We start from the raw sequence: 15,717 nt of genomic DNA, 5'->3' as shown, positions 1-15,717 counted from the left end.
TCAATAGTTTTTCTTCGTTTTAAGTTTCTGCTTCGCTCTTTACCTCTCTAAGAAAAATTTCCTTTAAAATCAATTTTTGCACGATTTTTTTTTACGCAATAAACCATACAAAACGTTCTTTGATCAATTTAGGTGATGAAACTAAAGAATTTAACATGATGTTTTGTTAGAGTAGGACATTAGATGTTGGTTTTATCTCCATTTTCTTACAAGATCAGGGGCGTCGTTTGGGGGGGGGAAGGGATGGTGGGGGTGCCCCTAATAATGTGGATAAAAATATTATATATCCCATGCCCCTTGACTACCCAGATATGGGCCCCTCTTGCCCCCCAATAAAAAATACTGGAGATTCACCCCTGTACAAGATATGTGCAACTTTGTCACATAACAAAAGGGTCTGAGGGATATGTTACAACTAGTATCTTTGAGGATTTGCAAATAAAGAATTCAATTATTTTCATGAAAAGAAAAACTAATAAATATAACATTTTTGTATTAGGTATCTTTTTAAGACGTACTTTCTAGTTTTTGTGTATCAAGGGGGCTGGGAAGGAGAGATTGTAGACCTTTAATAATTTAGACGGACGTATAAAAGACAAAAAGACAGAGGTGGTAGTTTTCAAATGATCAAATAATATATGTATCTACGGTTTTGCCATAGCCTATTAGCCTTGGCAGAGAAAAAAAAACATAGAAATTAATAAAAAGGTGCATTCTAACGATACAAAAGAGCGATTTTTCTTCTCTGTCAAGATCCAAGGGCTCAAAATGTCCAGTTGAAGTTTATAGACCATGACAAATCGACTAGTTATCTTAGAATTTGAATTCCCCGACGTTTTGACACTTTTTGTTTAAAATTTGTTATTTTATGGCAAAATGAGACACTTGGCTGTGGGACGATTTTTGTTGATTACAAAGATAATCATCTTCAGGTGATTCATCAACAACCTTGGTAGTCACTGCATCATTTATGTTTCAGCCGATGATTTACGAATAAACAGAGAGCTCACAGCGGTATTCACTTCGTACTGTAGAGTTTGATCCGCATACTGTAAAACTGTTTTTTCAAGATGGAAGGGGGCTCAAAAACTCATGTTTAGGGTTTCAAAACTCACTGGAAAAATGAAATTATTGAAATCATGAAAAATCATCGACTATCTTAAGATTTTCGTTTCTTTGCATTTTGATTCTCCTTGAGTAAAAAGCGACGTTTTGTGGCACAAAATGGTAGTTATCACGTTATCACCATTTTGTCTGATCTTTTTCGGCACTTAAAAAGGGCAATATATTAGGTGTTTCTTCCCAATATTATTATGTTTTTAAATGTAGGGGATTATAATTCACCTGCAGAGGGTTTACGACCAAGTTTATTTTCAATCCTATCCGACGCCATTTTTGATGGATTTCTGGCTATGTTCAAAACTCCCTTTAAATATGTTTTATTATGATTTTATTATGACCGTCCCTGAATAACCTTCAAATGACGATTTTTATCTCCAGATAATTTTTTTTTTAATGCGTATTTAAACTTGTTGGCTCCAATGGGCCGCGGTTTACTCTTTACCATGATTGGTTTGTAAACAATTTTTGGTTCAATTTATTTAATAAAACTCCATCGATAGATAAAGTAGCTTATTAATAGATTGGCATATTTTTATTCTGCTGTCATCATATTTGATTTTGCCTATCTAGATCTTTAAGAGAGCTGGAAGTTCCCATGACAGCAACTGGATCAATATCTCGTTGCTACCTAAGTCTCAAGAACTGCTTGATTCCAGGGAAATTCTAACAAGAAGGGGAAAGATTTCCTTATAAATTTTAGTCACATAGAAGACAATTTTTAGCTGAATGTGGTTATATGTTATTGATTAAAAGTGAATTTAATATTTTTTTAGCTTAAGTAAATCGTGACTATGTGCCCAAAATGACCAGAATTCCAGAGGCGATTCAAGTCAACATGGGGCCCGTACTAGAAATTTGTCATGAAAGGGTATCAGGGATTAATGTCTGGTGAGGAAAACTATCCAACCATTGTTTGGAATAAAAAGTTTTAAATGGAAATTTTGGGAGGAAGAAGACAAGATTTGTGCCTTCGCTTTGAAATTAATGTAAATTGGAAGGCCTCGAACCCAATAAATTTTTCCTAAGCCTCATAGAAGCCCATTTCTCAGAAAGTCTTCCACCCCTACGAATGAAAAAAATTTCGAAAAATTCAGAGGTCCCGGGTTTCTTTTGGTTGTTTTATTCTTTGTTTTATTTGGTTCGTTTTAGGTTCAACTAAACCTTCAAAGGATACCTACACCGCGTTAAGTTATTTGGCAGTGGCGTAATTCCGTCAAAATCTTGGGGGGGGGGTCCAATTTTCCCAAATCAAGTAAAAATGACAGTGAAAATGATAAATGAATCATATAGCACCATAATGGCAAAGACATACTAAAAAAAACTGACCTGTTTCTCTGGATGCTTAAATTATACAGGCTTATCTTAGTTTTGACAAGATTTTTCACAAAAAATTAGTTTCAGCTGGGGGAGGAAAACTGGGGTCTTGAGGGGCAGTTGCCCCCTCTAACATAGCAAATTATGCGGCTGCCATTTTGGTATTATATGTTTTGACTCATGTTTTTCTTATTTTCTCTCAGTCCTTTTTTCTTTTTTTTTCTTTTTTTTTGTGCCCACTATTACCAAAAATCTCATATAAATGTATTTTTTTTAATGGAGTTCCTAGTTTTCTCTAATTTTTAAAAATTATATATTGATGTCAGAAACATATAAAGGAATGATTAAATAAGGAGGGAATAATTGGCCCAATAACCGGGATTGCTACTTATGTATTATACGAGAAACACACTCGAAAACTTGTAGCGCGAACATGAGACATTACCCGTTTTTCACAGTGTTAATACAAGACAATTAGCCTCGGCTGTGAAAACTACATCAAATAATTATGGAAGGGGGGCCACCCAGAGCACATTATATTAAATATGTAACAAAAACTAACCTAACCTGACCAAAAAATCAACTAAATATTTAATTAAAATATAGATACAATGTATTTTTCCACCACACCGAAGCTAATTGTCTGGTATTAACACCGTGAAAAACGGGTAATGTCTCATGTTGGTGATACAAGTTCTCGACTGTTTCTCGTAAAATACATAAGAATCAAAACTGGTTTCTCTGTATGCCCTCGGAGATAATCAGCTTAGCCTGAGTGAGTTAAACCACTATGCAGGCATAAGTAATTGGATACTTAATATATAGAGTTGGTTAGGTGTCTAATATAATGCGTTCTGGGTGGCCTGCTTTCCAAAATTCTCTGTTGTAGTTTCCACAATTTTGTTTACAAGGTTTTATATAAACAAGATCATTCTGTTTTATGATTTTCTGTTTTATCTCTGTTTATCCATGATTCTCTGTTTTAGTTTCCACAATTTTGTTTACAAGGCATTTATATAGTCATCATATTTTGGTATATTACGTTACGATTAACCAAACGTCACTTCCTAAGTGTGGTCCCTACAATATGCCTACATGAGTACCTCCATTTCTACTGTCTTGTAACGGAAGCTAAAGTTATTCCTTCAAAATTGGCGAATGTAATATAGAATTGTAAATATTAAACCACGTCTCAATGTTCCGATTCAGTCGAATGAGAAACCAAGTAATTAGAGCAACAATTCATAGCTTATTAACTTCTCGGAAAAGACGCTGACCCGATCATATTTAAACATGCACTTTTAAACATTCATTCTAATCATTCATTTTTAAGGCCTTTTTTCCATAGTTCTCAGTTTTAGTTTCTACAATTTTGTTTACAGGGTATTATATATTCATGATATTTTGGTATATTACATTATGATTAACCTAACTTCACTTCTTAAGTGTGGTCCTTGTACTATGCCTACACAAGTACCTCCATTTCTACTGTCTTGTTACGGAAGCTGAAGTTATTCCTTCAAAATTGGCAAATGTAAAATAAAATTGTAAATATTAAACCATGTCTCAATGTTTCGATTCAGTCAAATGAGCAACCAAATAATTAGAGCAATAATTCATAGCTTATTAACTTCTCAGAGAAGACGCTGATCCTGTTTTCCATAATTCTCTGTTTTAGTTTCCGCAATTTTGTTTACAAGGCTTTTATATATTCATGATATTTTAGTATATTACATTATGATTAACCTAACTTCACTTCTTAAGTGTGGTACTTATACTATGCCTACATAAGTACCTCCATTTCTACTGTCTTGTTACGGAAGCTGAAGTTATTCCTTCAAAATTGGCGAATGTAAAATAAAATTGTAAATATTACACCACGTCTCAATGTTTCGATTCAGTCAAATGAGCAACCAAATAATTAGAGCAATAATTCATAGCTTATTAACTTCTCAGAGAAGACGCTGACCCGATCATTTTTAAACATGCACCTGTGCCGTCTGGTTTTCTGAAAGCAGTGACAGTTACCCTTGGTTTCGGATCGAAGAATCTGCAGCTGCAGTCGGCGAAACGGAACTTCTCGAGTGAGAAAACATTCCAAGATAATTCTAAATGCATACAAAGAAAATTTTAACACAAATCAGTGACACCTGGGATAAGCCATTGCTAGATCGATTGACTTCACACCTGCATCTGACAGGAAACTGTTTAATGACAACACTGTATAATTCATTATTGTCGCTAAATCTTGATAGCATGTTCATTAGCCTACAAAGTTTTTATTTTATGCATAGCTTGATTTGGCAGGCTATAAAAAAAAATTATTCTTTAACTCGATGGAATAATTCAAAGGGTTCTGCTGTCACTAACGACCAGTTTTGCGGAATTAAGTTGTTTGATGACAACACTGCATAATTCATTATTGTCAACAAGGCTTGATACAGTATGCTAATTACATCCAATTCTATTAAATAACAAGGTTTTTTTTACACATGTATGACTTTTGCAGGTTATGAATAATTTTGGCTGTCAACTCGATGGAGTACTTCAAAGCGTGTTGTGGTACGCGTTGGAAAAAAAAAAACCGTTTACAATGACACAAAAACAGAATAAAGAATACAGATAAACCTTACGCATTTAATTTTTTTTTAATTTCAGAATTAAATGCTTTGGTTCTTATCACTTCGCCTTTTTAATTATGAGTAGAGTTCATAAATGGAAAAGAATTTGAATTAATTCGATTGTTGATTTTTAATGTTCAATTTTGAATTTAAATTAAAAAATCAATTGCGATAGGCTTTAGTCCTTTAAAAATCAGTTACACTTGGTGGCGCATGCCAAGTTTATCTGCAGTGTGCCACACATAAGCAGGGGCGGATCTAGAGCAAAATTTTGGGGGTCCAATGTGACCAGGGTGCCAATGAGCAAAATCTTAGGGGGGGGGGCAAATGCGACAAAATTGACAGCGGTCAATTTGGATCCACCGGTGACGTATAGCAGCAAGTGTGTCATGCGTAGTCTGAAAGGGTGTGGTGTGGCGGAACAAGTCGAAAGTTTTACATTAATTGCCAATGCATGTAATTAACTTTCTAGCATTTAATTACATTAAATTAGCATTAATTGGTTAGTTAAGCATTTAACTTGCTTATTTTTTAGGTTTTTATTGTTGTCCCAAGAAAGTTCTTTGGTGCTTTTTACAAAGAGCAAATAAACATACCAATAGTTGATATCTTGGCTCCGTATAAAGGCTGTAAAATAGATGTAATAACTAAGTCAAACTATAGATTTAGCAGAAACAAGGGCTAGAGGGACATTTTTTGCAAAAATACAAGCCAGTGTCACCAATAAGAGGAAAGTTGAAAGTTGAAAAAATGACAAATTCGCACCCCTCTTAGATGTAAAAAAAAAATTGTCCCTCCCCTAAAGTCTTGTGAATTGACGTGACGCACATTTTACAGAGCTCATCATTTCTCAATATTATATTTTTCAAAAAAATTGGGGAAATGTGAAGCTTTTTAGTTATTTTTTTTGCTAATCCGTCAAACCGAAAAATCGATGCCTATCTGTTGTGTCTATTTAAAAAGAAATTCGCACTTTTCCATTTTTGAGGGAAGTGCCAAATGGAGAATGGCTTTTAGCGTTGACTTGTAAAATATAAGCCGACCAGCAATCGACCTGTGAAACTTATTGGAGTCAAAATCAAAGTTATAGATATAATCTTTCCACTTACCAACTGTGGTATATAGTCGTTAGTTTAGGGTTGTCTGATTAATTGGGTTGTAACGCGAAAAAGGAGCGACTTTGTGGTACCGTCAATTGGTCTTGTACCCGTTATCTGATCAATTCTTTAACAATTTAGGCAAATGTTTGCACCTCACCTGGGGTTTTGGGGGTACATACTCCGACGCGGTGGCGCCTGGCCACTCAAAGACGATCAGCAGGGGTTGTCTGTTGAACGCTTTAAACCTATTTAATGGATAAGTTTTGACACTAAAAACTGTTGAAAGGGTTGTTAATTTCACACAGACACCTGCATTGGTTTAATATCCTATTCAAATAAGTTCCTGTTAAGCTTGGTTTGCACTGAATGGGAAATTCGCAATCGTTGTGTGGTTTTCGTACTAAGCTACAAGATTGTCGCCTTTTTCTGAAATTTAATTATGAGTGCTGTGAATTTCGTTAGCGGCCTAACTTCAATTTTTGAGAATCATTATCATCAACGTAGGAGGCTTTACATCGGTATCGGCATACGAATCAAAATGTAATTGGCTTACCATCGGCCTGCAAATCTTGTCTATTCCAAAAACATACTACATTGAATGCGGTAATTCGCAGCGGAAATTTGAAACGACTCAAGTATGTGATTCAAATGATTCTAGTTTCCGTCGTATATGGTCAGAACGACGCTTAATAATGGTCCTTCATGGTCAAGGACTTACATGATATTAAACAGGGGATAATTAGGACCTAAGCTAGATTTAAGACAGAGGAGTTACTTCGAGGAGTGACTTTAGGGGTCAAGAGCTAGAATTTGACCTAAGTGCAAATCTAGAAAAAATCTCATTTTTAGAATATATTCCAATAAGCAGGGTCAGTAGACATTAATTCCAAATCCCATTTTATACCAGCAATTCTCATTAGAGCAATTAGTATGCTCAAAAAATAGATTTTTAAAGTATCATAAGATTTTGCACCTCTTTATTGTGGCAATTTTTAATTTTATGTGGACACTGTCAAGCATAAGCGTAGAACTTCAATTTTGGGGGGAGGGGGAGTAAATTCAGAAAAATGAAAACAACTGGCAAAACATGTGAAATAACCTGGTTCAACTAAACCCCATTAAACCCTGTTGCAGGGGTAGAATTGAGTGGGGGTTGAGCTGCATGAGAGCTGAGTTAAAAAGGGTTGAACTAAATAAGAGTTGAGCTGAATGACAGTTGAGTTTGGGTTTAATTAAACAATGGTTTAGTTGCAGGGAGGTTTAGTTAAATGGATGTTGAGTCGCATGGGGTTGAGTTACACGGGAATTGAGCTAAACGGGGTTTGAGTTAAAGCCAGGACCAATGCTCTTAATTGGACCACAAGAAGAATTTTCAATGCATTTCCTTGCGCAAGTTTTTAAAATTTTTCATTAATCATAGAGGTCTCAGCCATATCTCTCCATGAAATTCTAAAGGGCAGTGAATCAACAAGCACGCAAATAAGAAGAATCCGAAGGTAGTTAAAAAAGCAAATTATTCCCTGACCCAAAATTTAATCTGAATTTTATAGACATCTCTCATGTATATCTCCCGTTCGAAATCAAGAGTATGATCGTCACGGATATGAAATTGACGCATTTCGAAAAAGTCAACAGCTATCAAGTGCATGAGGGAGCTTATTCGAGCATGGTAATGAGGATCTAATACCATCTGTCTTTCTTTTGAACGTCACCAAAATATATGGTTGCCTTTGGTAATTTTATTTTCATCATCATCTTCATCATTTGTTTAGCTATAGCTAGGGAACTTCAAAATGCATTAACCCAGGGAGGCACATGGACATGGATTTAATTCAAGGAAGTGGTGCCGCACGGACGGGGATGAAATTTGACGAAGAAACAGAAACAAGCCAAGTTTTATAAGAAATGTTATGGGAGAAATAAAAACAAAGTTGTGAGATTCCCAGAGGGCTGGAATTAGACCATGTTTCAGGTGTGTAGCCTACGCAATGTTTTTAGCACCCAGAGATTCAAGAAATATTCATTTCAGGGAACCCCCTGCGTATATCCCTACTAGTCGTAACTTGTTTTTAAGAGGAATAAATTTTTGTTCTAAAAATGTGAATATTACGGACCATTTTTAGTTAAAAAAGAGGTTTTCGAACACTACCAAAGAAAAATAATTATTGACACTCAATTATGGATTTGTATTGAAACGCATTAGACAGTACTCCTATGGTCCCGTCACCGGTGAAAGTGATTTCTCTTGAAATCGTAATGAAAAAAAAACTACTATATATGCGTATTTCAAAGCTGTTTAAGTCATAAACAAAAACTGACACAATGAAACTTAAAATAGGGACTGATGCAAACAAATAAATTTTTTTTATTTACGGGTCTCTACACCTTTTAAAACAAAACTGCCTGTTGACACAACTTATCTAGGAGATTTCTAGGAGGTCCTCAGTATCAGTTCATCATCACCACTATTCTTTCCTTAATTTCACTAATTCAAAATACTAAACAGAGGGCAAGCTCGTAATCTATTAGGACAGCTAAGACCCCTTCCATTGGACTGTAGCAGACAGTTGGCTATAATCATTATAGTGCGGAAAGAACTCACCCAGGGCTACACAAATAATGGGAGTCATAACAATTTATGTCACCCTCTGTGCAAGCATGAAATGCACTCAGAGGAGTAAACAAATACAGGGAAATGAAAACACTAACAGGGAAAACTTACATGATAATAACATCTCAGCTACTCAGACAGCACAGCACAGACAGCACAATTCAGCTCAGACAGCACAATTTAGCTATACAGTTGAGTGAAAAATCGACAATATTTTCTCAGCACTTACGGAACCAGTCCACAAGCTGGTCCAATTTTGAAGAAATATCAAAAATGTCAAAAAATATCTACTCGAAACATACCGATTGCAAGTCTAAAGCCGCAATTGCAGAAGATATTTGCAAAAACGGAAGAATAGAGATTTCATTTTCTTCCGCTCAGATAGTGCGGGAAAATTTCTTAATAGAACCAAAAAGAAGGATCGTTAGGTCTGGCCAGGGTTATTTTGAGAAACTGGTCTTTAACTCGAGCAAGTAGCCATAGGATTTTCTAAGCTTTTTTTTTCAATGCTGAGATAATAAGTATTTTAGTATCTTTACGTTTGAGCGAAAGGGAGGACCAAGATATTTCAAAGAAGACGATGCGGAAACAGCTCCTGGGCCAACATTGATAGTATCAGAAGGTTACTGAGTCGAACTGTTGACGAAATGTTTAATTTTAGAGGAGGTGACCTGAAGCCCGATTTCATTGAGACTAGAGCTGACTATATCAACTGTATTTTGGAGAACTTGGAGATCATGTAATAGTAAAAGAATGTTGTCTGCGTAACAGAGAGGGCAGGCGTCAATGAGAATGAAGGAATATTTTTAGTAACGGTTTCGGATGGCATTGAAAAGAGCTGGACTAAGCCTCGTTTTATACCTTTCCAAACACTGAAGAGTTGCTAAGCTGGGTATCTAGCCGCATTCCTACAGACGCATTGCCATACCAACTCCGTAAGAGACCGCAGAGAAAAGGATTTATTCTACTTCTCAACAGAGAAAGAATACCTTGTGAAATGAATAATGGAATTCAACGCCAATGAAATGTCGATTGCACACACATAAACAGATTCTTTTTCAGCTCTTTTTCAAATATCCATTTAAGGTGTATATACACTGAAATACAAATTTCACTGGAGAAAGAGAACTGAAAATACAAACATTATCGCTATTTAATTTCGAAAATTTGAAGTAGATATCACTAGCAAGCCATAAACGGGCACTTTCCAAAAACAATACTTTTTTTAAAGAGCCGCTTATAAAAAATTAAAGTCCTCCTACTAGGTGGCATTAAACCAGTAAGATAGTGCCGATGAGAACGTGGCACCTGGGCAGAGGTAAACTATGATAACCATTAGTACTGAAAGCCCTGCTTGATATACTAGAGTGGCTCAAGGTAGTAATGACACAAATGTGATGTTGGCCTGCAAACTTATAATTTTGAAAAATCAAAAGAAAAATCTAAAAAATTTGCAGTTTTCAGATGTGAATAAACCGGAGATGTTGGTGAAAAAAGAACCCATTGTAAAAAAATGGAAAAACAACCTAAGGTGACGAACGATGCTTTTATCTTCCTATTCTTACTATCTAAAGGGAAATACAGCGAGTTCAATTACAATAATTGGTACATCTAAAAACCGTGGTAAATTTACATATGCTTTGATTTTGGACGGCCACGGTGCATTACCCTAAAACTAAAATTGCAACACTAAACATGACCATCTGTTCAAATGAAAAGTCAAAGTTGACATTACCTTAGGCAAAAGAAAAAAAACTTAATTATTTTCCATATATAGTAGAGAGTAGTTTAAAAGAGCTCTACATGACCAATAGACCTTAGCAGTTTCACGAACTGAAATACTTAGAGATCTAATGAAAATCTAGTTGATACTTAAGTCCTTAAAAGGATTGCCTTTAATCAGAGTCGGTGTTAAATAGTTTGGTGGGCACATCTGTCGCCGCATTTCATATTGTCCGCTCTAAGCAGGCATATAGCGTCAAATAATAAGGGGGTTCAGAAGTGATGGCTTATAAGACGTATCTTAATAAATTCTTCGCTTTTCTAATTGGCATTTTATTCAATCCTTTATCGCATTCAATTGTGCACAAGCATTCAATTATTTTTCATTTGCTGTCACTGACTAAACTGCTTTGAAACCTTGATACAGTTCAAATTGAAATGAAATAATTTTTACGATTTTTATGAGCTAATTTATTATAAGTATATTTATTAATTAAATATACCTTTTTTCGAACTATAAGATAAACTAAAAAAGAAAAAAACATTACTTGATTAAAAAGCTAGGCCTACGCAGGAGGCCTAGCTTTACTACTAAACACCCTTTTTGTACATTGACGGATATGTGTATTCTGGTCCACCAAACGATCATTAGGTTGTAAACAGAATTGTATGAACTAAAACTATATCCAGAGGGGTAGGGGGTTTGAACCCCCTGCCCCACAAAAAATGTTCGCCCGACTCATGAAAACATAACAACAAAAATGAATATAAACAACTTTTTGATGTGTTTGGAAGTTTTTTTTTGTAAACTTCCCTAAAAAAATCCGTTTTTGAACGGATCATTTTTTTTTTAATTCATTATGTGCATACAGGGAATTCGAACCTTGTATTATTTCGTAAGCCTCACAAGTGCAAAGGTTTCAATTCGCAAAAATGTAAAAGGGACATATTTTTCAAATCTAGAGGGTGGCAATTTTTTTTTTTTTTTTTTTTCAGTGAACACACGAAAAACAAGGTATATTTTCACCAAAAATACCAAAAAGGCATTTTTTAAACTATAGTAGGGCAAAAAGTCTTGAGTACAAATTTCCCCCACCCGACACGCCAGCTTGCTCCGGTATAACCTGTCTAATATGCCTGGGTATTACGGACTCATCATTTTAATGAGCTTATCTTTTATGTCCCCCCTGGCTCTCTGGAATCAAAACACATCCTCTTCAAAAGAAAGATTTTATCATTCTCTTTAAAGTAATCTCTCAACAATACTTGGACGTTGTGGATTCATTATCTTAGTGAGTTACTTACTATCTATGCCCCACTTACCTCTCTGAAGTCAAAACACAACCTCTCCAAAAACAAGATTTTTGCAACCTCTTATTGTATTGTGTCAAATATGACTGGATGACGTGGTCTCATTAATTTAATGAGCTTACATTCTGCAATCCTCCCTTAACTCTTTGAAATCAAAATGTGCTCAAGAAAAACGATTTTAGCACCTGCGGTTAATAGCCATAAATTAACTTGGCTTTGAAATAACTTAACTTGGCTAAGAACCTCTAAAGTGATATTAGTAGTGGCGTAGTTTCATCAAAATACTGAGGGGGCGGGGCAAAATTGGAGCCAATGTTCCTAAGTCAAGCGAAAATGATGGTAAAAAATGAAAAAAAGTAAGCCATATAGTTGCATACTAAAGAAAACTGATCTCTTTCTGTGGATGTTTGAATTATGTAGACCTATCTTATTTTTGACAAGATTTCTGAAAACGCTAAATTTCAGCTCGGGGGCAAACTAAGGGTCAAATGGGGCCTGGAGGGCAAACTGTGGTCCGGGGGGAGTTTCCCCCTACCCTATAGCAAATTATGCCCCTGGACCAGTGTTGGGAAATACTTAAGTAAAAGTACTTAAGTAATTACTTAAGTAAAAAATCTGAGTACTTGTACTCTACTTAAGTAAAAAATTTCTAAAGTACTTAATACTTATACTTAAGTAAAAAATTGAAGTACTTAAGGGTACTTAAGTACTCAAGTACTTTCTTGATGAGAAAAATCATACCAGCATGACGCAGGGTGATGCGACGAATTGAACTGCCTATGTATTAGTGGATGAATGGATTTTAGTCTTTGAGAACAGCGGCTCCTGCCTGGCATGAACTTTCAAAAAAGGACGCTATCATGGCAGAACTACCATATATATTGAACGGACAGTTTTTTGTGATAAATTTGATAAACAGTAAGAACAAAAGGAAATCAACTAGCAAAGAGGCTAGTAAACTTGTAGGCTCACTTTCGTGGTCGTCTGAATCTGAAGATAATACTGGCCCTGATTATAGCTTACCTTCTAAAAAAGCTAAGAGAGATTTCTTTGCTGCAAGACCGTTGAAACTGATACAGTCTAAAGTGAATTCTTTGGCACTGGACTACACTGTGGACGAGATGCGACCCCTGTGCACTGTTGAGAGGCCGTCGTTCAAAGATCTGATAACAGGTCTTGCACTTTATGCAAAGGTTCCAGGAAGAAAAGCTTTAGCTGTGCAAATTGAAGCTAAGTTTTTGAAGTACAGAACGATATGGTTCGTAATTTTTAAATCACCGACTACATGTCGCTGACAGCACACATTTGGTGTGCTAACAACAAAAGCTACTTGGGAATGACTGCACACTTGCTCAACGAGGATTGAAATGGAAATTTTATGCCCTTGTCTCATTCCTTCGTCTGCACCTGCACAACGACTTTTTTCGGTAGATGATGGAATTTTTACTCTAAAAAGAAACATGCTCGGAATTGGTATGTATGAAAAGCTTCTGCTGTTGAAAGCAGCAAGAAAGAAATTAAAAGTTATGATGAAGCTGTAATAAATGTTCATTGTAATTTTTTTTTCTTTTTATATCTTAATTGAAGTAAAATTCAACTAAAATCGAAATACTTGAGTACTTAAGTACTGAAGTACTTTTTCAAAAGTACGTATTACTTAAGTATCACACAGTTCGTGGTAACGAACTGTAGTAAGGAGCTACCCGGCTCAATAGTAACCAACACTCTAAAAAATTGAATTTTGATATCAATAGCTACATCAAAAGAATCGCATTTTAATGCTGATTTTAAATATATAAGTTTCATCAAGTTTAGTCTTACCCATCAAAAGTTAAGAGCCTGAGAAAATTTGCCTTATTTAGGAAAATAGGGGGAAATACCCCCTAAAAGTCGTAGGATCTTAACGAAAATGATACCATCAGATTCAGCGTATCAGAGAACCCTACTGTAGAAGTTTCAAGCTTCTATCTACAAAAATGTGGAATTTTGCATTTTATGCCAGAAGACAAATCACGGGTGCGTGTTTATTTGTTTGTTTGTTTTTTTTTTTCTTTTCCCCAGGGGTCATCGTATTGACCAAGTGGTCCTAGAATGTCACAAGAGGGCTCATTCTAACGGATATGAAAAGTTCTAGTGCCCTTTTTAAGTGACCAAAAAAATTGGAGGGCATCTAGGCCCCCTCCCACGCTCATTTTTTCCCAAAGTCAACGGATCAAAATTTTGAGATAGCCATTTTGTTCAGCATAGTCGAAAACCATAATAACTATGTCTTTGGGTATGACTTACTCCCCCACAATCCCTGGGGGAGGGGCTGCAAGTTACAAACTTTGACCAGTGTTTACATATAGTAATGGTTATTGGGAAGTGTACAGACGTTTTCAGGGGGATTTTATTTTGTCTGGGGGTGGGGCTGAGGAGAGGGGGCTATGTTGGAGGATCTTTCCTTGGAGGAATCTGTCATGGGGGAAGAAAAATTCAATGAAAAGGGCGCGGGATTCTCTAGCATTACTATAAGAAAGCAATGAAAAATAAACATGAAAACGTTTTTTCAAATGAAAGGAAAAAGTAGCATTGAAACTTAAAACGAACAGAGATTATTACGCATATGAGGGGTTCTAAAAATACTTTAGCATAAAGAGCGAGGTATTTAGGAGGAGATAAATACCTTGCTCTTTATGCTAAAGTATTTTAGTAATTTCAACTGTTTGTTCTACGGCCTTTCTGATTCAGGGGTCATTCTTAAAGAATTGGGACAAAACTTACGATTTAGTGTAAAGAGCGAGGTATTAACGAGGGTACAAACCCCCTCGTATACATAATAAAAATATAAGGTTATGAAAATTTGTTACGTAAGTTAATTCTTAAGTTACGTATATTTTTTACTAATAAAAACGTTCGTTAAAAATTAAAAGTTCTAGTTGCCTTTTTAAGTAACCGAAAAATTGGAGGGCAACTAGGCCTCCTTCTCCACCCCTTATTTCTCAAAATCGTCTGATCAAAACTAAGAGAAAGCCATTTAGCCAAAAAAAAGAATTAATATACAAATTTCATTTTAATAATTTATGTGCGGAGAGCCAAAACCAAACATGCATTAATTCAAAAACGTTCAGAAATTAAATAAAAAAACTAATCTTTTTAGCTGAAAGTAAGGAGCGACATTAAAACTTAAAACGAATAGAAATTACTCCGTATATGAAATGGGTTGTCCCCTCCGCAATTCCTCGCTCTTTACGCTAAAGTTTGACTCTTTGCCACAATTCTACTTTTTAAAACAATTAAAAGCTTTAGCGTAAAGAGCGAGGGATTGCGGAGGGGACAACCCATTTCTTATACGGAGTAATTTCTGTTCGTTTTAAGTTTTAATGTCGCTCCTTACTTTCAGCTAAAAAAATTAGTTTTTTTATTTAATATTTTTAGAGAAGTACCTAATACTTGTACTTAAGTAAAAATTTCTCTGAGTATTTGGTACTTGTACTTAAGTAAAAAAAAGAAGTACTTGGCACAACACTGCCCTGGACATTAGCTGCACTTGCTATAATCCCTCGTGTTTTACCAAACCATAGAGTCTAGATTGATTGCAAACAAATTACTTGATTGAAATGAAAATGATATTTAACATTATGCTTCATTCAAAAATATAATAAAAAGAGGAGACATGTAGCTGATTCAGTGACAAGACTAGTCGATACCCTTACCAAGTGGGTTTAAGTCAAAACGTATTTTGTGCAAGTTAATATTGGTTTTGGATACCTGTCTTTTGCTGGACACGGATTGCTATTTATACAATTTTAATCCTATGCTGGCTACACTTCCGCCAATCGGGTTCTACTCGTTAATGAAATGAAGTGGCATCGTTTTCTTTTCAAAAAATGTAATTTTTATCTATTTTTATATCATTTATTTTTATCTTCTATGT

General features: G+C 35.4%; 1 long non-coding RNA gene across 1 annotated transcript in view; it reads right to left on the bottom strand.

Annotated features, from left to right (window-relative positions):
• LOC136035005 (uncharacterized) overlaps nt 1–15,717 on the bottom strand; it is a 77,426-nt gene that overhangs the window by 60,845 nt on the left and 864 nt on the right. The gene's annotated exons all lie outside the window — the stretch shown is intronic.

The sequence above is a fragment of the Artemia franciscana genome, chromosome 13 (genome assembly GCF_032884065.1).
Source record: "Artemia franciscana chromosome 13, ASM3288406v1, whole genome shotgun sequence".
NCBI classification, from domain to species: Eukaryota; Metazoa; Arthropoda; class Branchiopoda; order Anostraca; family Artemiidae; genus Artemia; species Artemia franciscana.
Note: the sequence above shows the minus strand (reverse complement) of the source record. Positions and strands in the feature narration are given on the sequence as shown.